The sequence below is a fragment of the Melospiza melodia genome, chromosome 5 (assembly GCF_035770615.1).
Source record: "Melospiza melodia melodia isolate bMelMel2 chromosome 5, bMelMel2.pri, whole genome shotgun sequence".
NCBI classification, from domain to species: domain Eukaryota; kingdom Metazoa; phylum Chordata; class Aves; order Passeriformes; family Passerellidae; genus Melospiza; species Melospiza melodia.
The window spans coordinates 95,820,643-95,848,566 of NC_086198.1; the positions used below are offsets into that span (position 1 = coordinate 95,820,643).

General features: G+C 43.6%; 1 protein-coding gene across 3 annotated transcripts in view; it reads left to right on the plus strand.

Moving 5' to 3' along the window:
* The window catches only part of FGFRL1 (fibroblast growth factor receptor like 1), a 169,865-nt gene that overhangs the window by 121,083 nt on the left and 20,858 nt on the right, over positions 1-27,924 (plus strand). The gene's annotated exons all lie outside the window — the stretch shown is intronic.

Consider the following 27,924-nt stretch of genomic DNA (forward strand, 5'->3'; position numbering starts at 1 on the left):
CGCGGAATTACGAATCCTGGATGGCGCGTCACCGTGCTCCGGGGAGGCACACGGGCGCCACTCATCCTCATCAGTTACTGTCAAACACTCTCCCCAGGCCCAGAGATAACTTGTCTTGCCTGGAGGAATAGGTGTGTGCCATGAGAATGAAGCCCAGCATAAAACATAACCCTTGTTCCCCTGCCTGTGGGTTGCTAGCCACAGAAAACTTATTTGATGGTGCGTTGGTAAAGTACAAGAAATCAATGTGAGTCTTCTGTGTATTTTCACAGTAAATTTGGCATTTGAGCAGTGTTTAGTAAAGTTTTGCCAGGAGTAGCAAGCCTTGCCAGCTTCTTTTGTGATCCAAGGAAAAGTTCTTTATCTGGCAATGCAAGAAACTTCATGAAAGTAAAATTGACTTATGGCTTGAAGATGAAAGTAGTGTGCCACAAGAAACCAAAAAAGATGTTGCAAAACAAGGCAGTGGGAGTGTATTTTTTCTAGTATTTAATTATATTGGCGAAAAGGGAACATCTAAGAGCCAGAGCTCAAAGCAGGACCCAGTGTCCAGTGAACAGCAAGATGGTTGCTTCCTTAACCAACAAAGTGTATGAAACCCATTTGGAAACTTTTCCCAGCAACATTTTCTGATGGAGAAATGGAATTTCCAAAACATTATAAATACAATAATTCAGAGAATCTTTGATTATCCTAAAAATATTGTGAAAATCCCAACAAAGTTTTATTTGAATGTGCATAATTAAAAAGATATGTTATTTTGCTGAATCTGACTCAACTTACTATGTTCTGAGTCAGCTCAATAAGCTATTAAGTTGCTTCCACTAATGCAGCAAGAACCTTCAAATGTTTAAATTACTTGTTTTTCTCTACTCTTCAGTTTGCTTAATTCTCAAATCTCTCTCAAGAGCTTCATTTTAGTTGCTCTTGCATAATTTTAACCAACATCTTTGTAAGGTCACTAGGCCTTAGCCATACAATTATTTATTTCAAGACATATTGGGTATTTCAAGACACTTGTGTATTTCTTCCCTAAATTTTTCCATTTTCCGTGTTTAGTTCAATAAACCTAAAGGTTTGCATAGTGCTTGCATCAAATATGACTCACAAGTACTGATAGAAAACCATTTAGCCTGAAGGAAGGGCTTTGCTAGAATTAATGCCTAGTTCAGGGGAGGAAGGGGTCTCTGATTTCTCTGTTGCAGTGCACCCTATTTATATGTTACTGTAAACTGGTTTTAATTCTGTTGGATCCATGTCTTTTCACAACCTGAAATTTTTTATATCCTGAATTTTGGCCTGAGCCAATCTTTGAGTAGATCTGTAATGTATGGAAAGGGAGTCTAATATATTTATGTGTGTTATGTATATAAGGGCTATTCTCATTTTCTGAGTTTAAGTTGACTGTCTTTGGTGAAGAGGGAATAAAATCTTTAAGACATGGAACAGATTTTTTTTGGTGAATACCTGAAGATTTGAAAGATTTGGCAACATTTATAAGTGATAACGCTGCTGTGATCAAACAGTTGTGGTTTTGTGTTTAAACAATCCCCTTTCTTTGTGATCCTGTGCTGTGGGTGTGGTGCTGAAAAGAGGGATTTGACAGTAAAATCCATCTCCAAAGGGAGACCTGTCTTCTAAGGCAAGACTTGTAAGCAGAGCAAGTAGGGGCAGTGATTAGAATCTCCTCACGCTGCTGTGATGGCAGAGAGGGGTAGTGTTACACCAGGGGAGTGCTCACGATTTACTTGTGCAGCAGATGAGAGAAACCTCACCCTTTCTACCAGCAAAGAAGACAAATATTTAATTTGTGTCTTCAGAGAAATGATTCTTTTTCTGCTGTTATTGTGGAAGAAACAAAGTTACTACGTTTTCTTTTGATGCGGCAAGACCATTATAATCTGAGTTTTTGTTTAACAAATTCTTTTTGCCTTCATTACAACGAGCAGCGCTTTTAAAGGGAACTTGCCAGCTCTGCTGTTTTATATAGTCTTGAGATCTCTGCAGTGGATGAAGTGACCACGTTTCACACCTTCATCTGCTGAATAGCAAGAGGTAGCTCCAGCACCCTTGTGCAGCACAGCCTTGTTCCTTCCCTGGGCTGCACTGTGGGCTTGGGGGCCACGGGCAAGACAGCCCTTGGTCATCCCTGATGGGTCACATCCTGCCTGCAGGACAGACCCTCCGCAGGCGTCTGCCTGTCTGCAGCTAGAGATGACTCCCATCCAAAGGGAGAAGCCAAGCCAAGGCAAGAGTCCTGGAATCACCAGCAAAGAGCATCTGCCAGGCCTGGCCGTAGCTGTGTGTTGGAAAAGCCTCGTCTGCATGGGGAATGGCACTCATTCAGCAGATGACAGCCAGCACTTGGCAGGGCCCCACCAGCCCTGACCTTTGGGGCAGGTGGGAGGGCGAGCCAGTGTTTACCTTGGCCAGTCTAGCAGGGGTTTATTCCTCATGGAAATGGAAATAAACTCTTGAGTACTCCCTTCCCACAGCTCCCAGTGGGCATTGGTGGGGTGCACTGCATGGCAGGATCTGTTGTGCCCCATGGCTGCAAGTGGTGACAGGTCTGGTTGGTGATGTCACCAATATTACTGGAAAAGTCATTAGTGTGGGGTAGCCCTTGTGCATTATTTATTTCCCAGCAAAGTCTTACTGGGTTGGCAAACACAGCATGAAAACGCCAGCTTTTGGAGCACCTGCACTGAGGGAAAATTGTGTCAAATTAAACCATTGCATTTATGGTTTACCATTCTATGTATATACACTATATATATATATATTTACATATATATATGTATATACATTCTCTCTCTCTCTCCCTATATATGTATATGTATATGGCATTAAATAGTACTAAACTTGACAGGTTTTGCCCTCTGTAACGAGGACAACTCAGACAATGCTGAGGTCTGGGCTTCCTTCATCATTTATGCGACAAGATTCCCTTTATCACACTTTTAAAAATACCATTTTTGAAGATATTTTCTTGTGGACTAAATGGTATTATACTGAGGCAGAGGTGCAGTTCTGAAATGTGTATATGTGTAGATATTGTACAGTAAAGCTCCAAGGCTATTTGGAGCTTTGCATTCTCAAGAGAGACTGGAAATCCTGTATTGCTTTGGTTGGAAGATGCTGGAATAGAAAGGGGTCAGCGTGTGGTTGAACTGACAACTGGTACCCCAAATCTGTACTGCTGCAAGATGCTTACTTTGATTTAGCATTTGGCCCACTCATTAGGGTTTTTTTGCTCCAGGTTGAAATCTATATCAGTAAACCTTATATATGTTCGAGTGGCAGATTTTCCCCTTCACTCTTGGAAGACAAAGGTCATAAGGAACTTTTTTCTTGTGATCATAAGCCAGGTCCTGATCTTGTTTCCACAGCTAAATATCTGGAATAACATAATGTATTTAATAGATTTGCTTCAGATCTTTGGCCATGTGAGTGATACCGTGAAGGACTCTCCCATCTCATCTAGTGCACATTGCACTGACCCACTGAGTCAAATTACAGGCACATCAAGGAAAACGGGGTTTCAAAAATGCGTGTGCAAGCCACACACTGGTTCAGCACGGTGGGTGCAGCATGTGGCTTGCTGCAGTTTATTGTCAGAGCCTTTCATTAATTAAAGCCAACAGCAGAAGCTGATGCTTGGACATCACCCAGTAAAGAAACCCTATCCTCTGCAGAAGGCGCAGGGAGTCCTTGGGAGGGCTGCAGGGATAAATATATGCACATTTGCCCATCCTGATACAGTAGCTCTCATCTCCCAAGCTTTCATCTGACTTCTGCTCTGTAAATACCTCTGGTCATACAAGGGAAAGGCTATACCCAGTAAAATGGGAAGCCAGTGCCTTCGCCCTCTTCACTTCACGCTTATGTGTGTTGTCTGTCACCTTGTAGTTAGAGATACACTGATAAACTAGTAGCTGCTGGTAGTTATCAGGAATTTGATTGAGAACCATTTAACATGAGGGTGACCTTGTGAATGAAATTCTGAATGAAATAGTTTCTTAGACACTCACCACACACTAAATAGTGCTGCAGCTCTCTCTGTTCTCCCTTGCTGTGCTGCAGTCACTATTCCAAGCACTCAACAGCATAGATGATCATCCTTCCAATGTTGTACATTGTTTTACCAACACTTGAGGAGAAAAGTGTTGAATCCTCGTGGCCAGAAACCAGAGGGATTCGTGGAGAGTTCAGCACGCACTCCACTCTCTGTGAAAGGGCAGGGAAGGTCTGTGAGACCTGTCAGAGCTGCTTCAGTCCTACCTGGTCAGAGATGTAAGTGGTCTTTAAAAAAAAATAAAAAAACAAACCACAACAAAGCAAACTGGTTTTAGTTTTTCCTTCTAAAACAGGCATAGACCATGATGGGTTTCTTAATTTCCAGTCTTTTGTAAAGAGATTAAGAGACTGCTATTTTCATGAGGTTTTCCCTGGTCTCTGAAGCCTGACTCTCAGATAGTTCATTTTGACTCAGATCTGCTGGTGCCAGCACAGCTGCACTGATTCACAACAGTAACATGATCTAGTTACTTTTTCTAGTAACACATTCACAAAACCTTTCAATCTGCTTTCTCCAACACTGGCAGGGCAGAGTACGCACAGGCAGATTAAATCTTCATGAAGCCTGGACCCTTCCCATTTCAAGGATGCCTACATTTTGATGACTGTCACTACAGGTTTTTACTCCACCATCAAGTCCATAATCCCAAGCAAAGCTCTCCAGACAGGCAGTTATTAGCAATTTCTAATCTGCTGCATGACCATCTGCTGCTTTGCTCTTAGTTCAGTGCTGCCCGAGTCTGGGGACCCAGCTATAACATGCCCTTGCTGATACTTAACAAATGCTGAGAGGAATACTTTACTGGTTTGCATTTTCCACTCTGTTTCTTCCCCTTCTTGGCTCCCTTCTTTTGCCTAGTTTTCACATTATTGGGCATGGTGTCTGGTTTCTAGTAGCATATTAGTAATGTAGGAAAAATGAACATAATTGCAAAAATACCACACAAAAGACTCACATGTTGCTTTCATTGCTTAATCCGCTTGCTGGGAATAATTGAACAGGATTCCTTTTGTTTTGTAGCTGCTTGATTTTCTGAGTAGAAGTCCCCTCCTCCCATGCTTGACCCTGCAAGTACTAATGGGCAGACAGGCTTGAGAGAAATAATAACAGAATCCAGCCCTTTGAAACTGAGCCTGCTCCAGGGAGTCAGAAATGCGTGGTTGAAAGTACTACTGCTTGTCATTTCTCATAGCTCGTGTGCTTTGGAGACATTGGCAAAGATTCACCTGGACTGGGGTGTGAATTCAGCTGCAAGCTGGTGATGATAAGCTCCGTGCTACTGGAGTAACACAGGTATCAGGGGGGCTCTGCCATTGGAATGGGGAGACCCTCTCCTAGGAGAGCCATAATTCAGTGTTGTTGTAATGGGAAATGCCCTTAGAAGAGACCTCTTCTGTCAAAAACGCGTTTGCCTGGTCCTGTGTAGCTGTTACTAGTTCAGTTTAAAGCCTCATTCATCCAAATGCGTGTCATCACCCCTGTTTTAGATAAATGTGGTGGTTCAAGGTGGGCTCAAGGCCACAGTGCTACTTTGCACACCAGCAGGTTTCAGCTTCTCTCTGTTCTGCAGTACACAGTGATGTGGAATCGCCTTGCACAGCTCTGAAGGTGTTACTGGTCCTACTTGTTCTGTTCTCTGTTGCTTCTGCATTTTTTGGGTTGGTCCAGAGCGCAGGCAGAAGTGTTGTAGGAGAGCAGAGCAGGAGCAAGAGCCGCAGGGAAAAATTCATCTGTGTGTTCCCAGACAGGCTCTGGGCTGCTGGTGGCGTTTCCAAAGATGCTCTGGGTATCTACTCAGGGGCCTGTCAGGAAACTGCAGCTGCTGTTGCTCAGATGGTTTGCAATGGGAAAGGAAACCCTGAATGTGTGCATCTAGTGTGGTCTTGTATGTTAGGGCTGAGGTTCTTTTGCTACGTGAGCAGCAGTGGTGAGACAGAGGAATGTTAAACACAACCAAGGGCCCATGCATTAAAAAGCACATTGATATATCATGGGGATTATACAAAAAGTCACTAATATGTTGACAAGATGAAGATAGGGCCTTGAAGAAAGAGGTTTAAAGACCTTCAGCTGTAAATCTTATCAACAGGAAGATTGAGAGGTGACTTAATTGCAGTCAGTAAGTACTTTATGGGCGGAAGATACAGGATATTAAACAGCTCTTTAATTTAGGAAAAGAAAGGCATAAGCTGATAGCAGAGCTAAAAGGTGAGTCTGGACAAAAGCAAGGTAGGATCTAGACAGGCAGTGGAGGTGAAAAGCCTCTGGGACAAACTGCTGAGGGAAAGCATGGATTTTCCATCTTTTGATGTCTTCAGCTCATTTCTGGAAGCTTTCCTGGAAAATGCTTTTGCCAAATACAGCAGCACTGACTAGATGGGAGTTCAGATTAGATGTTCAAACAGCCCCTACTTGTGTAAAGCCCATACATCTTCTTGTCACACAGAGAGGACGTAGCTCTGGAGAGAGGCTTGGCAGACCTGGCACATTCCTGGGTCCAGTACTGGTGTGTGGTGTAAACCTGCACAAAACAACCCTGAATGGCCATCTAAAACTGCATCCAACACAAAAGATTCATACTATATTTGGAGGGTCAGACACTAAAATACATGGCTTGGTTTCATTGTTGCTTAAGAGAAGTGAGCACTGCAAACACCTTATTATATCCTGGAATAAGGATAATTATTTATGTACCAAAATAAAATTTGGATGCTTAAGGATTCTATACACAATCAGACATTGTATCTTCCTGTTCCTATATGGAACTGGGAGTATTTGAGCTCACCCACACACTGTGAAATAATAAACGCTACAAGTCGTGCCTAGTTGTTCATTTGGGAAGGAAACTGAAAGCTGTTCCTTGCAGAAGGCTGCTGTCCATACAAAACTCAGCACAGGCTGTGGCAGCTTTATTGTGCAGCCATGTAACATTCCTACCAGTAATGTATGTGTGTGCAGAGAGAGGGCGGGCAGGCAGTAATTGTTTCACTGACAGAAAAGATATAGACAGATGCACAGAAGCATTCTGGAACAAAAATGGGGCTGCATCCACTGAAACAACAGATGCTGCCTTGTGAAAATATTTTTTCCATTATAGCTCCGATGTCATCTCCCACTTATCTCTCTCAGAAGTGCAGAAGGAGCTCATTTCAAGGGTACCTATTCTTGCCAGTGGCATTCCTCCTGCCTCGCAGCCTCAAAAAAGGGAATGGGTTTTTAACAGGCATCGTGGTGGGGGGACCATTTGTCCGCGATTAGGCCCGAGAAAGGAAAGAAACTTTTGTCCTGGTGAAAGGGAAGCTTGTAGTTCATTAAGCGGCGCGGGGATTAGCCGTGTCGAGAGCTCTGCTCTCAAAAAGGGCTGGAGAGGGCCCGGGCAGGGGAGGGCTCCTTGTAAGAACTTTCTTCCTTTTCTCCTCTATTCTGTGGGTCTTTAATGGCTTCCCCGCCGTGGGGCACGGGGTAAGCAGGGGATCCTGGTCTTATTAGTGGGCTTGGGGTCCCCCACCTCCCTCCAGCCCAGCATCTCTTTATCATTCTGCCAGTTCATTACAAGCCCCGGCCAAGTCTTCACTGGCTTGGGACTGGGCTAAAGAGAGGGAAATAAAAGGGATGGGGGGAGGGAAGAGGACGCAAAGCAATTAATTTGGGAGCATTCAGGCCTGAGAATGTGGCCCACTCCAGAAGAAACAGTCCCCCCAAAGAAAAGGGAAAAAAACCAAACCTTTAACAATGTTTTCTTTCAAGGTTTTGGCTACTGTTGCATAAAACCCTCCAGTGCTTTGATATTTTTCCACTTCTAATTTGCTTGCACCGAGGAGTTTCTCCATAGAAATGTTTCCTTTCGTTAGGAGCTTTCACATTTCCCCTTGATTCCCAAATGCTTCTGCTTTGGAGGCAGAAAGGCTTTTGTCTTTTTTTTTTTTTGTATCAATAGTCCCTTAGGGCCAAAATGTGAAATTTGTGTGCAGGTAAATTCCCTCTGTCCTTGCCGGGAACCTCAGATGGGTACTGGCCACTATAACAGGCAAGTCTAGGCTCCATGGTTTGCCTCCTGCTATTCCTTTGGAAAATTCCTTTTGCAGTCAAAACACTCCTTGTTCTTTCAGGTGGATATGATCAAATGCAGAATTACTGCAGGTCTCACTGGCACAGAGAGCCATCTGGGGAGCCCTCTTTGCCTCCCTTGCTTGGAAATTCTGGAAAAGATATTCTGGCACAAATTCATCGTTAAACATCAATTCTGGAGTGGAAACCCCTCTTTCCAGAGGTCTGAGCTCACCAGTTATTCCTCATCTGGACTGAGAGCTCATGAATAAGAATATTGCCACGGGACTGACGGCAAAACAGTTTTTCCAGAATCAGCTCCAAGCACAGATGCTGTCAGAGCTATTTCCTCTGGAGCAGTGGGAGTTTTGGTGGGCCTGGAGGTCCGGTCTCACTGCCTCACCATGCCAGCCAGCATACGGAAAGGCATCTGAATCATTTAACTTCATGAGAGAGCCACAAAGGAGTAATACAAAGGAATTCAAGTTAGAATTTCCAGCTGTTTATTTTCACCTGTGTGTGCCCACTTGTGATTTCCTGGCTAGGAAAGGCACACTTCTGTGGGTAAGGGGGTTTGTGTGCACCCTTTGATGGGGAAGGGGATTTACAGCTGACCATTATGCAATTTTGGCATTTTTTAAAAAATATTTGGATAGATGGAGGTGTATTGAACTTGAGGGAGGCTGCCTGAGATGAGACCACGTTGCTTCTCCTGTAAACCCAGCCATGTGTTTTCTGGGCTTGCATTTCTGCATTCACCACATCCCTGAAATACTCAGCATACGCTGCATTTCCACTGGAGGTGAGCCACAGCTGAACCCCTCACGTGGCAGTCTGACTAGAGAAATCTGGCCTGGTTTGTTGCTATGTTGGCTCCTAGTTTTGGGTGCCAGTGTGTTTGCTCCAGGCTGTTTGGGTTCCTCAAAAGGCACCTTCCCATTTGCTGGTGATCTTACACAGGGTGGAAGAGCAGCGTTCACAAGTCAGTGCAGGAGCTCTCTGTTGCCAGAAATCACAATTCAAATATTTATTCTAGAAAAGTCCCATGGTAACACTCTGACATCTGACTGCCCACAAATGCAAAGGTGTGTGTGAGCCAGGAGGGACACAAACAGAGGGTGGGAAAGGGCATCTGCATTGGGTTTAGGTCTATAAATGATTCTGGGATGATCATGAGATCATGAGACTTGGGATGGGGCAGATGAGAGAAAGCCTGGAAAGGCTGGGACACTGGCCACACCACTGGCATCCCATTCTGTCAAACACAAGCAGCTCCTCATCATCCCTGCAGGGATGCAGAAAGACACAGTTGCCTTCAGAGACTGAGATTTTGCTGCTTGAACTGATTTTGGTCCTCCTTCGTGCTGCCTTTCGTGCTCTGGCACAGGGCTTGGGGTGTCCTGGCCCCTTGGAGCAGCCCTGGGGCTCTGCGTCTTTGGGAAATGACCTTTTCCAGTGCTGCCAAAGGCAGCAAAGATGATTTCCTTTGCCATGACCTGTGGTTAGAAACGTGGGTGCCAAATTCTTTGCTCAAGCATTTGTTTAACAACTGGGTCGCCTGTTTCTATCAGAGGGCAGGATTTAGACACATAAATTAAAGAGATTATCAGGAATGCTATCTTCACTTACTTTTTTTATTTCCCTTTTTGCTTCCTTTTTGGCCAAGGTTAATTCAGAGCTCTCATGTGGTCCCCCTGGAATGACTGGAGAATGTTGCCCAATATTTTCCAAGCTGTTTTCCAGCAAAGGCTGTTGGTACAAGGCACTAAAAAGATCAGAACAAGGTTCATACTGGCAATCAGCAGCTCTGACTTCCAGTATCTTACTGCAGGGTGAACCATAAAACGGGGGGTGGTGCATAAATTGAAAGTAAAGTTTTGGTGGGTAAGAGCTACAGGCCACATCTGCCTTTCCCATCAGTGCAAAGGCAGAGCAGTTGCACTTTTTATTTTTAGCAGCTTTATTTGCAAACACGTGATGTTCCCCCGAATAAGAGGTGGTCAGTTAAATGGATGTTTTGGCAAGTTTCTTTCCTCCTGGACTGTAGCCTTGATGGAGAGAGGCTGAGCCCACATCCCATCCTGGCTGAGCCCCCCTCAGTTCTCAGACTCGAGTTTCGATTCATGGCCCGTGGGGAGAAAAGCTGGGCTTGGATTATGGATGGAGCCAATCAGTCAGATAAAATGACAGCCCACTCAGGTTTTTAGCACAGAACTCACATTGCATTTTAGTCAGTGATTACAGCCCAAACCTTCCCATTTCTCTCCTCCCCACCCCCATGTGTGTATTCTTCAGTATTTCTGAGGTTTGGTCTGGTTCAAACGCAAAAATGCTGAGAGGTAATAAAAATCAAGGTTAATGTACCATAATATTGAGTCAAGTGACTTGTAAAAATTCTTGCTTTAGTTTCTCTTAGTTCACAGACACAAGGTTCAGAACTTTTTCCAGCAAGATTTGCTATTGCAACATGCTCTTATTATGACAGCTTTTATTTTTAGAAATGTTGAGAATCTCTTTGGAAACTATTTATAGGTTTGCTGCTCAAGTATGCTGGAGCTTTTTATTTTTGTTTAATTATTGCACGCATAGTTTTGCTTTAATGTTGTTTTTATTTAATGACATGGAATATATATATATATTTTCTTTTTTAGTGAAACTGAAGCACACAAGCCTTTTCTTTGCTGATGTATATATTGGAAAAGCTTGAGGCCAGAAGTGAGTGCTTCTCAAGAGAATTTAGACTCAGCTAAGGCATGATTTAACTGTGGTAGTTAATTGGGATAAATTCACATGGGTACCCCCAGATTAAGTTGTCGGATGCCCTGGGTGAGTGGTTAATTGTCAGGGTTTTATGCAAACCCTAAAGAGGCAGTTAGTTTAAGTGTTCAAGCTGACTCCCTGCAGAGGGGGATGCTTTGCTCCATCCTTTTCCTGATCATCTGTCCCCATCCTTCTGTTCTTTTGGGTGAGTCTTCCCCATGCATCCCAGCTGCTGAATGGAAAATCAGGGCAAATCACCTTGTCCATTTTTGTATCACTTATTGCCTAGAAAGTGACTTCCATCATCATTTCAAATTATGCAATTACTCTATTTTTCCTTCACTAAAATCTCAATATTTACAAGGCTCATTGCCACACTTTATAGGCCACTTTAGGAAAATATCAGCATGCCTGTGATTTACTGAGGACTCCACAGTGGAGAAATTGGATATATTTGTGTCCAAGTCAGAATGACAGGGGCTGAAATGCATGGAAACATTTTAATCTAGTATACTAATGGTCTTTCCTGTCTCAGAAATGTCCATTCTCTACTCAGGCAAAAGAAATTCAGTGCAAAAAAAGAAGTTATGAATAACATCTAATCAAAAAGCCATCGCTGTTTTTATATCTTAGAGGAGAAATTAACCATGACAGCTGCTCCTGGAAGGTTATTTGTCCATGCTATTATGCAGAATTCTGAAAATTGCCATTTTTTCCTCGCAGACTGTTATCAGGAACAGTTATGTGTTTTGCCTAAAGACTATTACTTCCATTGTTTTTGAACTTTACACCAGACATAGTCTATCAAAAAAATAATCACTTGTCTTGTGACAAAACAAACCATTCCATTTTTTCCTTTTTTTTCCAAGGCATCTCATTATCAACTTTGGAAGGAAGTTGAATTTATAAAAAGATAAGTCGTGTAAATAAGCTGGAAGAAATCTAATCAAAGTCCTTTGTCTTCTTTGGCAAGCACAGCTCCATTAAACTGTGATTCTCCTTTGAAGCTTCAGTTACCTGATTTACCAGAGCTGGAGCAGGGGAGAAATGGCTAATATTTCTGAACATTGTGCATGTGTGTGTGTGAGGGGCCGTCATTACCTTTTTGGGGGGACAAGGAAAAAAAAAAAGTCTCAGCAAGTTTACAGATTGCAGCTCTGTGGTTTTGGCCAGCTGCTTGGAATCAGAGGATAAAATTTATCCCTGATGTTCCCCACTGAGAGCAAGTGGAGGAGCAGTAAATGCTGGCTCTCCAATGCCCCATTCCCTTCCTCACATGGAACTCTGTTGCATCCACTTATGTTCACACACGTTTGTGTGAACATAAATGCTGTTTTCACCAAATGCACATCAGAAATACCTTGCTTTGCTCCCCTGTGAGCTCTCCCCAGGCTGTATTGCACAGGGCTCTGTTTACCACTGTGTTTGCGTCAGTTCTTTCCATTTAAAGGTAAATGTCAAACTCCCCTCACTGGTTTTTTTGAGTGTGCATCCACAACTGTCTTCAGTGTTGACAGATGCAATTAGAGCAGATCTCCTGGGGAGCAGCATGCACCTAGGCCTGGTGGTGTGAAAGCCTGAGTGTCTGATCGTACTGTTAGGCAGACTAAATCAGAATAACTGAGGAATCCTGAGTATTTGAGTAAAACCGCCCTGCTGGGCTCTGTGCTGCTGCAGCTGAATTTCTGCTGCCTGGAGAGCTTTCTCTGCACTCATCCAGGCTCCAGAAATTGCCACAGAGAGGCACAGGACTTGCAAGGCAGTAACACCTACCTGCCTTCTCCCAAATGACTGAGACTCACTTTTTTATTCTTCAGTCAAGCATTCAGCTGGTGAACCAGTGATCTGCACACATGCAGTTTGCCACTGATTTCTTACAAACAATTTTAATCCTTCTAATTTCCCCCATCATTCCAGGTTGTATAAATAACCTAAAAATTGAGGGCAAAAACCATGGATTTTCTGTTCTTTGTTGGAATGCTGCTCTGGTGTAACTGAGAGGAGAACTTGACCTGCTGTATCTGTTTTTGCAGAGTTCAAACTGTAATTCCAGGCCAGATTTAATCTGTGCTTCTTGCTCATATTTCACTGAAGCTCTCAAAAAATACACATGCTGTGGACTGCAGTGCAGCATTGCAGGCAGTGGGTGACTGTTATCTGGCCTGAAGGATCTTCTGGAAATAAATTTAAAAAAAAAAAAGATAGCGATCAAATTGCTGAAGTGAACAACTGATGGGTGTTTTAAGGCTTTAATTTGTTTTCATTTGCTTGGAAAAGCAGACCACGTTTGCCTTCAGAGCAGAAGGCAGTTATTGATAGCGCTACTTAAGTGAGCAAAATGAAATGCTTGCAATGACAGTTATCAAAGGTTAGGTCCTTGGAGATGAAAAGCTTTTGTGTCCATGTGCACTCCAAACCAAATCTTTCTGTGGGCCTACATAAAGTGTACAACAATGTGCTTCCCTTCTGAACTTTTTTTGGGACATGGCATGGAAAGACTGTAGCAGTCCTCATGAAGTCAAATCCCAGATGGGTATTGGTTTCAAAGGGAATGATGACTAGCCAGTATGTTAAATATTTTAATTCAGCAAAGCCTCCTGTTCTCCTTGATGTTTGCTAAAGTTACGTTCGGCAGCTGTAGAGGAGAATGCGCGCAAGAAACCGAAGGAGAATCCCGCGTCCTCCCCTCTTGCCGAGCCCATAAATTTCAGCCCTGAGTAGGCAGGCACCAGCCCTCCTCACCTTGGCCCTGGCGTGGGGGGACGAGCACAGAGGGGCTCGGACGGAGCAGGGCTGCGAGCAGCCGGCCCAGGTGCCACTGCTGCTCCGAAATGTCGCTTTAAAGGCTGTTAACATAGTGAAGGCTTTTGGAGGCTGCTGAGCTGCTTGTAGCGTAATCCTTCCAAGCTGCTTTAGCTGCACTCAGGGGCAGATAATTGCTGGTGGTGCTGCTGGAAGTCCAGTGCAAACGGGCGTTTTTTAGATAGATTTGTGTCGCTTTGGTTTTTTAAGTTTCGTTTTTTAAGTTTTCTGAGGTTTGTATTCTTGTAACGGACTATTTTTACTCACTTCATGTAAATAACTTACTGTTTTGTATTTTTTTATGGAAGAAGAGAAATTCGGTGGGCTGTTGGTTTGTCCAGTGTCATTGGAGAGGTGGCACTGTCACCCTCCAATCCACTGTAACTTTTAGAAATCTATAAATGTTAGAGTCAGAAATCAAAAGCTCTCTTTTTTACCTTGGAGAGCTGCGTGTCTACCTTGTTTTATTTCATGTCCTACAGCAACAGATTTGAATTTTCCCAGAATCCAGGGTTATCTGGTTCTGGGCAGAATCTCTTGGAAGATAAGTAATTGTTATAATAGAGGTGAGGAGTTTTGGGGATGGAAAGTTTGTCTTGAACTTTGTCACCTTGCCAATGCTTTCTGCAGAAATAGAGAAAAATCCTTTCTGCAATATTAGGAAGTTATTTGCCAACAATTTTTGGACAAAGAGGCTGCTTTTACAGGCAGCCAACACAACAAGCAGCCTTTCCTCTGGAGCAACTGCACTGGCTTTTGGGTTCTTTTGGTTTCTTCTGCTGTTTTTTGGCTTCTGTAGAATTTGTCTAATCTTACCTTGCTTGAACTGTGAATCAGAGCCTTTGGACCTGCTCAGTTATTCCAGAGGATTTAAGACAAGTCTTTGTGCAGCTGATTTCTCACTGATGCCCCACTTCTCTCTGAGCATTCACTTGGCTCTGAGCTTGGCTAGGCAGGAGTGAATGAGGCAGGTACCAACTTCTCATGCAGATATATATATTTGTATAACAATTGAGGCATAGGAAGAAACCTGGATTCTGTCCTGCTATTCATGGGCCTGGCTTTGCTGCTGGAAACATTTTTAGCTGTGACTTTGCTCTACAGGTGTCTCTGCTTTCATGTTCTGTAAGTTATGAGGCATTTAACTCATTTTCCAAGGGCATCTCCTTTGCTTTTCATGGGGCAGAGCTCCTGTGTCCCAATGCACTGCACTGCAGATGGTTACATCAGTTCCTTCTTGATGACAATTTTAGTGTTTGATCAGCTTGTTCCTTTTCATTTTAATTTATTGCCAATTATGCTTTCCTTGCTCAGAAGCAGTAATGTATGACATAAAAGCCAGCTCTCCCCACCCTCCCTGGCTGCACTTGTCAACTGTGTTCAGTCAGAGCTGCTGCCATTTTAATAACCAGCTCCTGCTCTTGGATCTTGAGAATATATGATCAAAAAATCCAGCATCTGAGACCCAGAGTGAAATGCAGTGATTTTGCTGGAAAAGGCAACCCTTCAACTTACCTTTCACCCTATGGACATGGCAAAGGTGGGAGGTGTTTCACAGGGTGTCCACTCTCTCCTTGCATGGAGTAAGGCTGTCTAAATAATTACATTCTCACTAGCACTAACTTGGCATGGAGCAGTCCCTTTGCCAGTGGCACACTGTTTGTGTGCTGTCTCATTTGATAGGGATGCTGGAAGCTTGGCTTTTGCTTAGGTGACAGAAGCACAAACCTGGGTCTGCTTATCCACTACAGGCAAGCCAGAACAAATTTAGACAAACTAGATAACTTTTAAAGCAATGTTCTCTAAATTCCAACACAAATTGCCTATGGGTCAATTGACTGCATGTAAGGATCAGGATTCATCGTAAGGCCTACAACTTGTTAAACTCACAAAAATACCCCAAGGTGCAGATCAAATAAGGTATCAAAGAGCTCACACAAATAACCACACAACATATGTTGTCCTAAGGCAAACATGTTCCCAAGCAGATGGGTTTGCATCTTTCACAGCTGCTCACGAGGTGTTTCACCTTCCCATCCAGCAATACCCCTGTGCAGCAAAGGTGTGATATAGATTTGGTTTCAGGCAACAGCTTTGAAGGGTGAAGGTGGTAATTTTATCCAGGCTTTTTTCCTACGTAATTTGCATTGTTCCTTTTCCTGGGACCTTTTACAATTTGTGCTTTCCATGGCTTTTTTTTCTTCCTTTTTTTTTTTTTTTTTTTTTTTTTTTTTTTGGCATTGCTTCAGTCTTGATATAATCCCTTAATATATGATGGAGAGCAGCTCAGCCCTTCAGGGAGATGCCATTGGAGACCATTTTCAGGTTATTGGGTCTTTCAGTGCTGTTCACATCCATCCTTAAACATTAATATTCTTCATCCATTCTACTTTGAAGCCAATGAAATATTTTAATTGGCTTTAGTCCTTTGATCAGGCCTGTGATAGTTGTATAGTCATGCTGTACATGTTGTTAAAAGGAGTTTGTATTTAGCCTTTCCTCTAAAGGAGTGCTAATGTTGCTCTTATTTCTGTAGAGGGGTTCCTTGTAGGGAGGTGCTGTTGCACAAATAGTTGGGAAAAGTTGTGCAGTCCTTACCCAAATAATATGTAATTTTGGGAACAGCAGAAAAGGCAGAATTAACATTACTATGATTAAAATTTTTGAGGTGGTATGAGGAGTAAACATCTTCCTCATTTTCACCCAGAGGCACTGGGGATAAGTGAGAAGCAGTCAGCTCTCTACCTGTGCCTTATCCTCCACCAGGATAAGGTGGATAACAACACTCAGTTGTTCTGAGCACACCAGCTACTCCCATTTCAGACCAGTGGAAACCCTGGAAGTCTCTGAAAGCAGAGTCTGGCCTTTCCTACAGGAATCCATTTGCCCATCCCTGTGGAGCATCCACAGAGAAAAACTGTTCAACAGCACAATCCCCACATTGTGTATGAGATTAGGGCAGGAAATATGGGATGGCAAGCTGAAACTGCATGGTAAATTTGAGTGAGTTACACACACTAAAACAACATGCTTCTCTCTCTCTCTCTGTCCCAGAGAGGCTCACAATTTGGCTCTGTTTATCCTCATGTCACTCCCAGCTGGTGGGAACCCCTTGCTCCTGGGTTCACAGGTGAGGTCCTGGGCCGTCAGCAGGGAAGGTCGCCAGCCCAGAGCCTGGCTGGTGCTGTGCTACACAGCTCCCCTTTAAAGGAAAGGAAGGGGCTTTGATAACTTTGAGATAACAGCTCCTGAAGGCCTCTTCTGAGATGTGCCCTGAACAACAATCCGTGGTGTGTTCCCCTACAAACATGGGTATGTATTACCCAGCTTCACTGTCCCCAGAGTAGCTATTTTAGCTTTGTTTTTTCCCAATGACTGGCCAAAAATGCTTTTCCACTTTTTCCCCTTCTTTAAAAAGGCTAATGGAAAAAAACATCTGTTTTCAAAGGTGTTTTTTCCCCTTTGATAAGATTAACCCATTGTTTGTAAAGCAGAAAACAGAATGTTTTTCCACTGAGCAAGCAAAACCACAATCGCTGTAATGAATATTGGGTAATTAACCCTTCTCATCTGGAGGAGATAGCACGTAAGATTCACTGCACTACTTTCCCTGTGGAATAAAGTAGCAGTGGTATTAATCCAAGCCAAACGCTGAGTTTTACAATTGGTTGTATTATTATTGCAGTTACAGCATTTTTACAGCCAGAGCAGAAGGCTTCTGAAATTAAGGTGATATTTAATCTTCTTAAGACTGCTGGGCACCAACTAACTGCTCATGCTATAGAAGGGAGACAGCTGCCTTCTGCTCTGCTTTATACAGAATTAATGCCACACCTCAGTTTCTGGGAATTTTCCAATGCAGTTTTCATTTGGAATAGCTGGTCACTTGAGTAACGTGTAGCTTAGAAATAAAATAGAAGCAATTTTCTGCTTAATTAGAAACATAATCCAGAATTCTGCCAGCTCCAGCCCGCCAGTTCAGCGGGAAGGTTTCACCATGGCATTGAATGTCATGTTTTGAAGCCTGCTGGACTGACAGTGGGGTTGCATTGCCTTTGGCTTGGGAAGGGGCATCACCTCCCTGGCAGGGTCAGGGTGGAGCCATCCCAGCGCTCAGAGGGCAAGGCCAGCACAGTCAAACGTTGTTTTTCTGCTGTGTTATCTCAGAGGGAACTTGCCGTATCTCCCTGATTTGCAGTGGGACTCCAGTGCAGCACATGGGAGTCTGCTGGGGTTGTGCTAACATGAATTTGAAGGCATAAAGGCAGTGGGGTCCCTGGCCCTCAAATGGATCAGACAGCTGATCCTACTCCAGGAGTTCAGTGAAAAAACAGTGACAAATCTCTGTCCAGATGGGGTTGGCTTGGGAGTACCCAGGGATGTGTAATCAGAGTTCCTTGCCACAGGATGGTGATTGTTCAGTGGGATGTTGGGCTGTTCATTCCACATCATACTGATATGGGAAATCCTGATTGCCTTGGACATCCTGAGATCCAGTGGCTTCCACAGGGACATGCAGTATCTCAAGCCTGTTTTTCCTTAGAGAAGCCCCATCCACAGATGTGATCCAAAACCCCGTGCTCTTCCTACATTCTGAGTTTACCTTTTTTCTTTTGAACAGAAGTAGCACTGTTTTGTAATTTTTAGATTTTCAGAGTTACTAGACTTCCTACATCATGTTATTTAGCACAAGGATTATTTGTTTTCTAGCTTGTGGATTCCCAGCTTTTCCAGACAGACAAAACTATACCAAATCATTGCAAAAGCATAGATCTTTGACTTGTCCTCACTTATCTTCCCTGTGCTTTTGGAAGCAGCCATGGATACACAGACACATCACAGGCCTCATCCCATTGCTACTCCTGACGGAAATTCTGATTTTATTAAAAATATTCCTCTCCGTGGTTGCTCCTCCTTCCTTTCAGCGAGTCCTCTTTGGAGCAGCCCCTCTCTGGCGTTCCTCCCATCCCTGTGCCATGAGGCTGCCTTTATTCCTGGTCGGATTACCGAAGCCTTCCCTCCTCCCTGTGGCATCCAGGGCTCCCAGCACAGGGTTTACCCCGGGCTTCCCATTGCGTAGGCTCTGTACTGCTGCCAGGCAATCCTCACACTATATGCTGCGGGTGATTCTCTCAGCCTCTGGAATGAATTATTTTATTGCTGCCAGCTTGTCAGAGAAATCAGCTTGAAAGCTGAGCCAGAGAGAGGTTCCTGGGAGCCACCGGCTCGGAGTGGAGGCAAATCACCACAAGCAAAATAAATGGGGGATGCATCAGCTGGAAAACGCAGGTGCTGCTTTATAGCAGAATTTCAAAAGAACCAGTTAGGCTTCCACAAGTCTTCTGTGCAAAGCTCATAAACGTACAAATCATGATCTTATAATTAAGCATTGCTGTTTCCCTGGGTTTGGGTTTTAAGGGTACAGTTTTCTGTTTAACTGCCTTCCTTGTAAAGATTAGGCGTGGTGTGGACATTTTTCTCTTCCCATTTACCTCCCAGGGAATTTGCATTCCCATCCTGGGCCTGCACTTGGGTGTGCGTGCTGCCACCGAAAAGGCTGTGAGCCATAAATAAAAGAACAATGTGACCACAAGCACCCCCTGCAGAGGAAGAAGAAAGGCATGAGTAAAATAATATGCCAGAGAAAATCGCAGGCCAGATAATTTATCCACCCCTAATTATTTCTGGGCCAGAATGAGGTATTTCAGATAGTAAGAAGACACCTCTGGTTGGTTTTTTTTTTTTTCTTTTTCCCCTAGTAATTTCAAACCATTGGACTACTACAATTTGATTCAAATTTTAGTTGACTCTTTGTCAAGAAAAAATCACCCAAGGTCACTCATGAGCACCACAGAATCCACTGCATATATTTCTGAAGCAGAAACACAAAATTTTCATGCATTTCTGTTACTTTCAGCCATTCAGACTCCTGTGTCTTGAAAGAAAACACATCTCAGGTGTCATGTTAATCTAGTTGGTATGAGATTATGGCTTGCAAATTGCTGATTTTGGATATGGATGCCTGGCCCATTTAAAAGACTTCAGCATAAATAGTAATAATAGACTTACAGTGGCGCAGTCTTTCAGAAGACGGGACAAAAAACTGTGCTTGTTAAAACAAAAGATACCCCAGAGGCAGGAAATTTAATATTATTAATGAAAACAGAAGGAATTATTGGGAATGTTTTCACACGCTGGAGCTCCCCGTTCGGGATGCATTACCGCGGGGACTGCACCGAGGGCTCTCGCTGGATCTTTGTCCCCCCGAGTGTGTCTGCAGCACTGTGAGCATTCCTGTGCTCCGGCCTGTGATGTGTTTGTAGCATTTGCATGTAATCTGTCAGGCAGGGCCTGTGCTGCGGAGCGTGGGAGCCTGGGGCCCGCGGGATTTGCGGGGCTGCAGATGCAGAGGTGGAAATCACTCAGGCCTGCGGCGGCCACCGGGCCTTCCCTGGTGCTGCAGGCCGGGAGGAGCGGGCCCTGCAGTCCTCTGTGCAAGGCAATCCTCACAAGGTTTCTGTTTCCAGCCTCTGGATGCGTTCTGGCCTTGGAGTTCTCCTTCCCAGCCAATCCTCCCCAGCTTTTCAAGGTTCACCCACAAGTCATAATTGCCCAGGGGATAGCAGCACATGGACGCAATGAAATGCATTCATAAAAGTGCCTGGTTTTTGCACTGATGGGGCTCTGACTGCTTGTTATCTCTGAGCATGATTTAGAGGGACATAAATGCAGCATCTCAGCCTCACACATTCATAACCCCTTCCATCAAAAAATCTCGAGGCATTTTACGCACAGATGTAACCAGATAATATCTCCTGTTGTCTGTGTGGCATCTCCAGCATCAGTCATCATCATTCTAAACCATATGCCAGAGTCTAGAGTATTCCCTGAAGTATTTTACATGGGAGGAATCATGTAAATAGAATATCTGGCAATCTATGAATGGCTCACAGGATTTCAATCAACTGCACAGTTTTAAAATTGGCATTTAAATCCCTCTCACATCTGTTGTTTAAAATAGCCAGCAGCGTGTGGAATACATTCAGCATGAAATATTCATATGAGTATGTTAATAATAAAATGCATTATCACAGTTAAAAAATAAGGTGTGTAAACTGCAGTGCTTGTTAGAGTAAATATTTAGAGATTTTAGAGAATTTTTTTAGAAAAAAATAAATACGTTCCCTCCACAGATAATACTGAGATGTTCTCTGTTTTTTGAATACAGGACTTAAATGTTCCCAGTTGGCCTCTTGGTGCAGATTGTGGCTTCCAGTGCTCTCCAAGAGCAGCCCATATGGGGTAACTTGCATAGGAAGCTAATAAACTGCACCTGCTTTAGCTTCTAAATATCAGAGGGTGGAATACCTCTTGGAAAAAGTTTTTTATGGGTCATCTGGGCAAGGTCCTAGGTGACAGCTAACTCTGGTTAGGTGCTAGGTAGTTGTGGTTCATTGACAGGCACTGAGTTCCCCTTGTAGCCCTAGTTTGTCTCCTCAATGCATTTTCCTCTCTTCAAACCAATATGGTTTATGAGGACTCCCTGCCCCTGCTTTGTCTCAGTGAAGCCTTTAAATGAGGTCCAAGATGTAAAGTGCATTCACATGGGACATGTTCTGTCTCTGACCATGGAGGATTCCAGTACTGGGGAGAGCTGTACCTTCACTGTGAAAAAAATGCAGTAACTCTGCTACTGAGCACTCAAAATATGTTGAATTCTACCTAAAATAATCTTGAGTTTCATACATTTTTATATTACCTTGAAAGGCCCCTTTCAACCCAGGCTGTGCTATGATTTTATGATTCTCTGTTTTCTTAGGTAGCTTCTGTCTCTGGTGCTTGCTGATGCTAAGATGGTGATTGTTCTTACAGGCTGCTGGTCATGTGCCAGGACAGGCATTAAAAAAAATGCAGAAACACGCAAAGGAATTTAATTCCATCCCACAGGAATGACTGTACTACCCTAGTCATTGTTTTGAAGCATGTTTCAGAAATTTCTAATGACAGCATTGGGATTATATAGTTAATTGTGGAGCAACCATTTTTACAATTTGTGTTTTACCCCACATGGAAAGCTATAATTTACTCCGTGTAATTAGGTTAGGTTTAATTTTGGCAAGACACAGGCCAGCATTATCCTGTGTAATATACTGTAATCCTCACGTTAGGTAGGGTGCCAAGTATTCAGTTTGTTTTGGGAGCCAACAAAATTGCCACTTGTCCAGGGTTGTTCTTGGACAGAATTGTGAAAGTGGTAACATTTTGCTGCTAAAACCAGCTTATTATTAGTCTGACAATGACCTGGAGATATATGCATCATTAATTGAATGTTATGCAGAAGGTAAATGGCGCTTCATTAATAAAATTATGTATTTAACAGTTTATGGGGGCAATGCTGCAAGTCTTGATACCATCAGACACCAAGGCTACTTTCTGTCTTTCACTGAGCCCAAAATCTCAATTTCTTTACCTTATTGTCATGCTGTAAAGTGTAGTGGTCAGAGAGATTACACCACTTCCATATTGCTGTTACGCAACTGTGTATCGGTTTGCTTATAAAGATAAAAATAAGTTTAAAAATCTAAAAATTATTTTTTTCTCTCTGCCCTTTCAAATGCCTTTTCTTTACTTTCTGACTTAATGGTTTACCTAACCTTTAGAAAGTCTGTTTATCAAAAAATATTTGAGTGTAAAGTTGTGGGATGGTGACTGATGAGGGGCTGCCAATGACATATTAAAATTTGTATTTATTACATATATGGACTGTTTCTGAAGTGGTTCTCTTCTGAAATATGAGAGGAAGGATTCCCTAACAACACCTTGTGCCCCACTGAACATAATGAACATCTTAGACACTTTTAGACTGTTATATGCAATTAAAAGTTATCATCTGCTGTTGATGTCTTAGCACTTCTACAAATTTCAGGTACTGTTATTTCTTGAAATCAAAGTTAAACAGTAATAGCCTATTTACTTATCCTGATGAGGTGTGATATTTCACCTCAAGCAAACACACTTTTCCCATTAAAGATGTTGAGCTGCAGTCCTCTCTGAGATTTTGCTTCATTTGGTAATTGTCATAGGATGTTTCATTTTCTTCCACAGGAGATATTTTTACTTTTCTACCAGAAGACTATGAAATATGTAAGCCCATAAAGAATGTTTCAATAGTTTTCATTCTGGGGTGGAAGAAACAGCTGGATCCACATTCCTGGCTGTAAAGCCCAGGATTGCAATTCCCAGTTCATTGTGATGGATTGGGTAATTCCACACTAAGGAATTATCTCAGTGTTTGGAAGGCACGGGACTGTACAATTGATTATTTTTGTTTGATTATAAATGCCATCCAAAAGTAATGCCTGTGCTCAGTCACTGACATGTGTGACCTCTCTTTCCCTTCCAGCTCTTCTGGAATCTCTTTGTGCTGGCCTGTTTTGGGCCATGTGAATTTCCAGGAGATGGAACATGTACCAGTGATGATTCTACACGTTTTGGTGAAGAAAATAATAAACATCGATCAGTGCTAGTAGGGAGGGGAATGATAGAGGTATAATTTTATGGGGGACAGCAGCTGTGTAGTGGTTAAAATAGAAGGCTGGGAGCCAGGTCTTATCAGTTTATCCTCGGCTCTGCTGTAATCTTCTTCTTATCATTAGCCTTGCATTAGTCCTTTCAGTGGCATGCCTCCCTCCCCCACCCCTAAGCAATTTAGGATTGTTGAAGGTGGAATTTTGGCCTGTATTTTTGGGTGGAGTTCTTCATACCACCTCTCTTTTGGCACCCACTCTACGTAGCCAGCATCTCTTTCACAGTCAGGGAAGAGAGGTAGGTGTCACCCTGACCTTCTTTTCATTCTCTGGACTTGGCCACTAGAGTGAGGTTTCCAAAGTAAGGATTGTTTAAACTTATTTGTCAGATAACACTTAAAATCACAGAATTCTTCCCAGTGTTTATAAACATTCTGTAAGTAACTAGTGATTTATTCTTATAAATAAAAAATGCAGTGAAATGGTTGTGATTCAAAAAGGCTGATTGGAGTTATAAATGAAACTTTTCTCCTCAACTCTATAAAGTGCAAGACCCCCCTCATTCCCCCACCAGGCCGAAACGGGGGGATGCTAAAAATATGTTTTTCAAGGAGCCTTAATATGTGTGACAACCACTCCGTGCCTGCACTACACAGGCAGTAAACTCTTTAAACAGAGTCTGTCTTCTATGCTGTGAGCAGCCTCTAAGATACTGGCACCCTGTCTCTAAGAAAGCCTTGATGCTAGCATTAAAAAACACTGGGAAATATTACCAATTTGTTCTGGGCCTGGAACAGCTGGCTGGTAATTGCTGTCTTTTGGGGGCTGCTATTTCATGCTCAGGAAGTGCTGGTGACAAGGCAGAAGCCTAACCACTCATCTTGTTCTCTGATTTCTTGTGCCTTTCACGCTCTGAGGCAGCGGATCCAGACTGTGCCCGCAGACTGGTGCCTGTGGTACGGAGCTCTCGGGGCTGCTGTCTGTGTGTGCTGGAGCATGCTGATGAAAAAGCAACCTCAACAACAGCAGCAAAGGGGCAAGGATTGTTTTCTTGCCCCCTGTGGAATGGAGACCTGGAGTGGGGTGGGAGGGCCTGGTGTCTGGAGGAGTCAGCACGGCGGAAGGGCTGTGATTGCCTTTGTAATTTAATTGTTGTGATGGCAGGCCAGGGAATTGCAGCGGTGCAGTGAAAGGCTCCAGCTGTTTCTCCTTGTGGTTCTTTGTGTGGTTGCAGCAGGAGTTGGAGCATCCCCATGAGCAGATGGAGCCACGACAGGGAATGTGTCTCGGGTGACTTTGTGAGCTCTGCGGGCAGCAAGAGACCACAAGGAGCAAGGAAGGAAGAGCTGCGCTTTCAGAAAGGATTCTCCCTCCACAGCACTATGGAGAGTGGTTGGGGAAGGAGGGGAGGAAGGTTATAAAGTAGGCGCAGATCTGAACCAGATTCAGAGTCATAAGCACAGAGAAGGGGAGGAGAGAGGTCAGTGTGGTAGGCACAGGTCATATCCTGCATGAACTCAGAACTCCAGAATTCCTCTGTATGGATACAGCCAGAAGAGAATATTTCTCAATCTTCAAGGACTCCTTTTTCACTAATATCTTTTTCTGTTGTGTGTCTTCTTCCTTATCAATCCTACCATACTCCAGGAGTTACTAAAGCTCTCTTTGAGAGCTACATGAGCCAACTCTGGCAAGTGAAATTGTAAAATCCATAGCCCAGCCATAGTTAGATCATTATAGCTTTACATGTTCTAAAGTTCGAGGCTGGAAAGCTGCCTGGCAGAAAAGGAGCTGGGGGTGTTGGTTGAGAGCCAGCTGAACTTGAGCCAGATTGTGCCCTGGTGGCCAAGAAGACCAGTGGGATCCTGGCCTGGGCCAGCAATGCTGTGGCCAGCAGGACCAGAGCAATGATTGTGCTGGGGCCACATCTCAATGAACATCTCTGTGTTCATTTTTGGTCCCATCACTGCAGAAAGGACATTGAGGGGCTGGAGCATGTCCAGAGAAGGGCAATGGAGCTGGGGATGAGTCTGGAGTACCCATCTCATGAGGAGCAGCTGAGGGAGCTGGGTGTGTTCAACCTGGAGAAAAGGAGGCTCAGGGGGGACCTTCTCGGTCTCTACAGCTCCCTGACAGGAGGGTGTAGCCAGACTGGGCTCTTCTCCCAGGTAACAAGGTCAGGATGAGAGGAAATGGCCTCAAGTTGCACCCGGGGAGGTTTAGATTGGGTATTAGGAAAAACTTCTTCATGGAAAGGTTTGTCAGGCATTGGAACAGGCTGCCCAGGGACGTGGTTGAATCACCATCCCTGGAGATATTTAAAAGACATGTGGATATGGCTCTTAGGGACATAGTTTAGAGGGACTTGGCAGTATTAGGTTTGTAGTTGGACTCAATCATCCTCTGATTCTGTGAAATAAAGCTTCTTTCTCTTCTACTGAGTGACTGTTCCATAGTCAGGCAGATGCCCCTCTTGGGAAGCTTTCACATGTGTTCAATTTAAAGGCTTTCATTTTTTATCTAGTTTTTTTTATATATTAATCCCTTTATACCCTAAAAATACCCCACTTTCCCGAAGTTCCACCTCTCCACATTTACCTCTCTAAGGAAATCCATGATCCCTTTCCATACCAAAGTTTTTAAATCAAGCCCAAGCAATAAACCAGAGCATTCTTTATGCAGGAGTACAGAACAGGGATATGTCCATGTTGGTCTCCCAGCAGAGATTGCAGTATTAAGGAGGAATTGGTAGTAAAAGATTTAGTCCAGGTGCTGGTAGCAGCTTATGGGCAGCAGTGAAATATCCTCTCTGGGCTGCTGAAACTCTCAGTGGGAGTAGAATTGGTTTGTCTGTGCTGTTGGAGCTCGATTGGTAACAGCCTGTAAAATAAACCAGTTTTTCATAAGTCTGTGCTTGTCCACAGTCCACAGTCCCCCTTTTTCTCATTCTGTGAAGGAGAGTGAAGTCTTCCTTGGTCTCAAAGCTGTCATCTCTGATTATGTTCACCTGTTGTTGAGACGTGGGATGCAGCAATAAGCACCAGTTCAGAGCTTGGTCACTGACAGGTAACACAATGGGCCTGCACATCGTCACCGCTCAGAAATGAGAGTTACTGGTGCAGCTCTGGACCCCAGCCTCATTTCTTCATTTCCCAGCCAGGGCTTTTGTCTGTATTCTGTGGAGTCTCCCCAGTTTTTCAGGTGGCCTGCAAATGTTCCTTTAGCAAAGCATCCTGCTTGCAACAGATTCCCTGGGCCTGAAGTGAAATCCGTGACAATTTCTGCATGGAAATTCTCATGAAAATGGCCAGAGCTGAAAATACCAAAAAACCCCCACCAACGCATACTTTTTTATTTTTACTGTCAGGAAATTCCAGTTTTAATACCTCTGGTTATTTTTGGCCCAACTGCAGTTGAAGGCAATAGGTAGTGAAGGCTCCAGTGGCTGTCACAGAGGGAAATTCTCTGCCAGTAACCTTTAACTTCATGTTGGTTTTATTGTGAGTTCTTTGGTTTTAGTTTGGTGTTTGTGGGGGTTTTTTTGGGGATGGGTCGGGGGTTGTTTTTGGTCTTTTTGTTGGTATTTTTCGGTTGGTTTTTCCATTTGGTTTTGTGGAGTTTTTTTGAGAAAATCAGAGTGTTTCTTGAGGTGTTTTCTCTGACTGGACCCAAGGAGAGGGATTTCCTCCATGAGGTCTTTTTTATCCAAATATTCCTGATACCTTTGTGTTCACTGAACCCTTCCAAGTAAATTCGAAACAGGTTTTCTGTCTTCTCATAACACCAGCACTGTTAATACAGTAGGTTAAGGAATGGTGAGCATGAGATGGAGAGTTAATGGAGGATCTACAAAAAACCACTCAAAATAGTATCTAATATTTGTGCCAGGTTTGTGTCAATGGGATGAGTTCATTGGAGTTTGGTCCTGTCTGCCTCTGGCAGGAAAGAGGGTCCAGAGTGGACACTTGCTAAATTAGACCTCAATGATGGCAGAAAAAAATCAGAATTAGTCAAAATGAAGACTTTGTATTTTAATGATTTCAAGTCGCCCTTGGGATTCACCTGTCTCAAGGGTCCTGCAGCCATAGTTCAGGCCTCACAAAAAACACAAAACAAGCAGAAAAATCACAAGAACTCAAAAATCAGTGCTTTGCTACTCTTTACCCAAGATTTGAGTGTATTTGCACAGAGTTCTTCAGAGTCACAGGTGTTGAGGGTTGTTATTCAGTAACAAAAAACCCCCTGTGTTTTAAAGTAGTGACTTCAAGGTCAAGATCATGTTCAAGGTCCTCCAGAAACATCCCAAATGTCACAAGATGAGCAATAAAACGCTGTCAGCTGGCAGGGGTAGCTCTCAGATGGTGTTTGTGCTAGCCAGTGGGTTGGGCTGTTTTTCCCTGGCTGCTGAGGGTTAATACCAGCTGAATTGCTAATGAAAGCTGGGGTGTTAATTAAAGTCCCCCCATTAAGGAGATCTGGGGAGAGCAAGCACCTTAATCCCTGTAATATCCCAGAGACAAAGTTGTTGCTGCCTTCCTACACTTGTTCCTCATGGACCATTCATCTGGGCATCAGATAAACCAGTTGGGATAGCAGAAGACTCCCTAAAACAAAGCCCAGAGGGATCTCTGCCCTGTGTTTCCCTTTAAATTCCAGCAAGTGTGACAGGAAAACCTGAATGCAGTTGAGATAAACTGCAGAGACCTACTT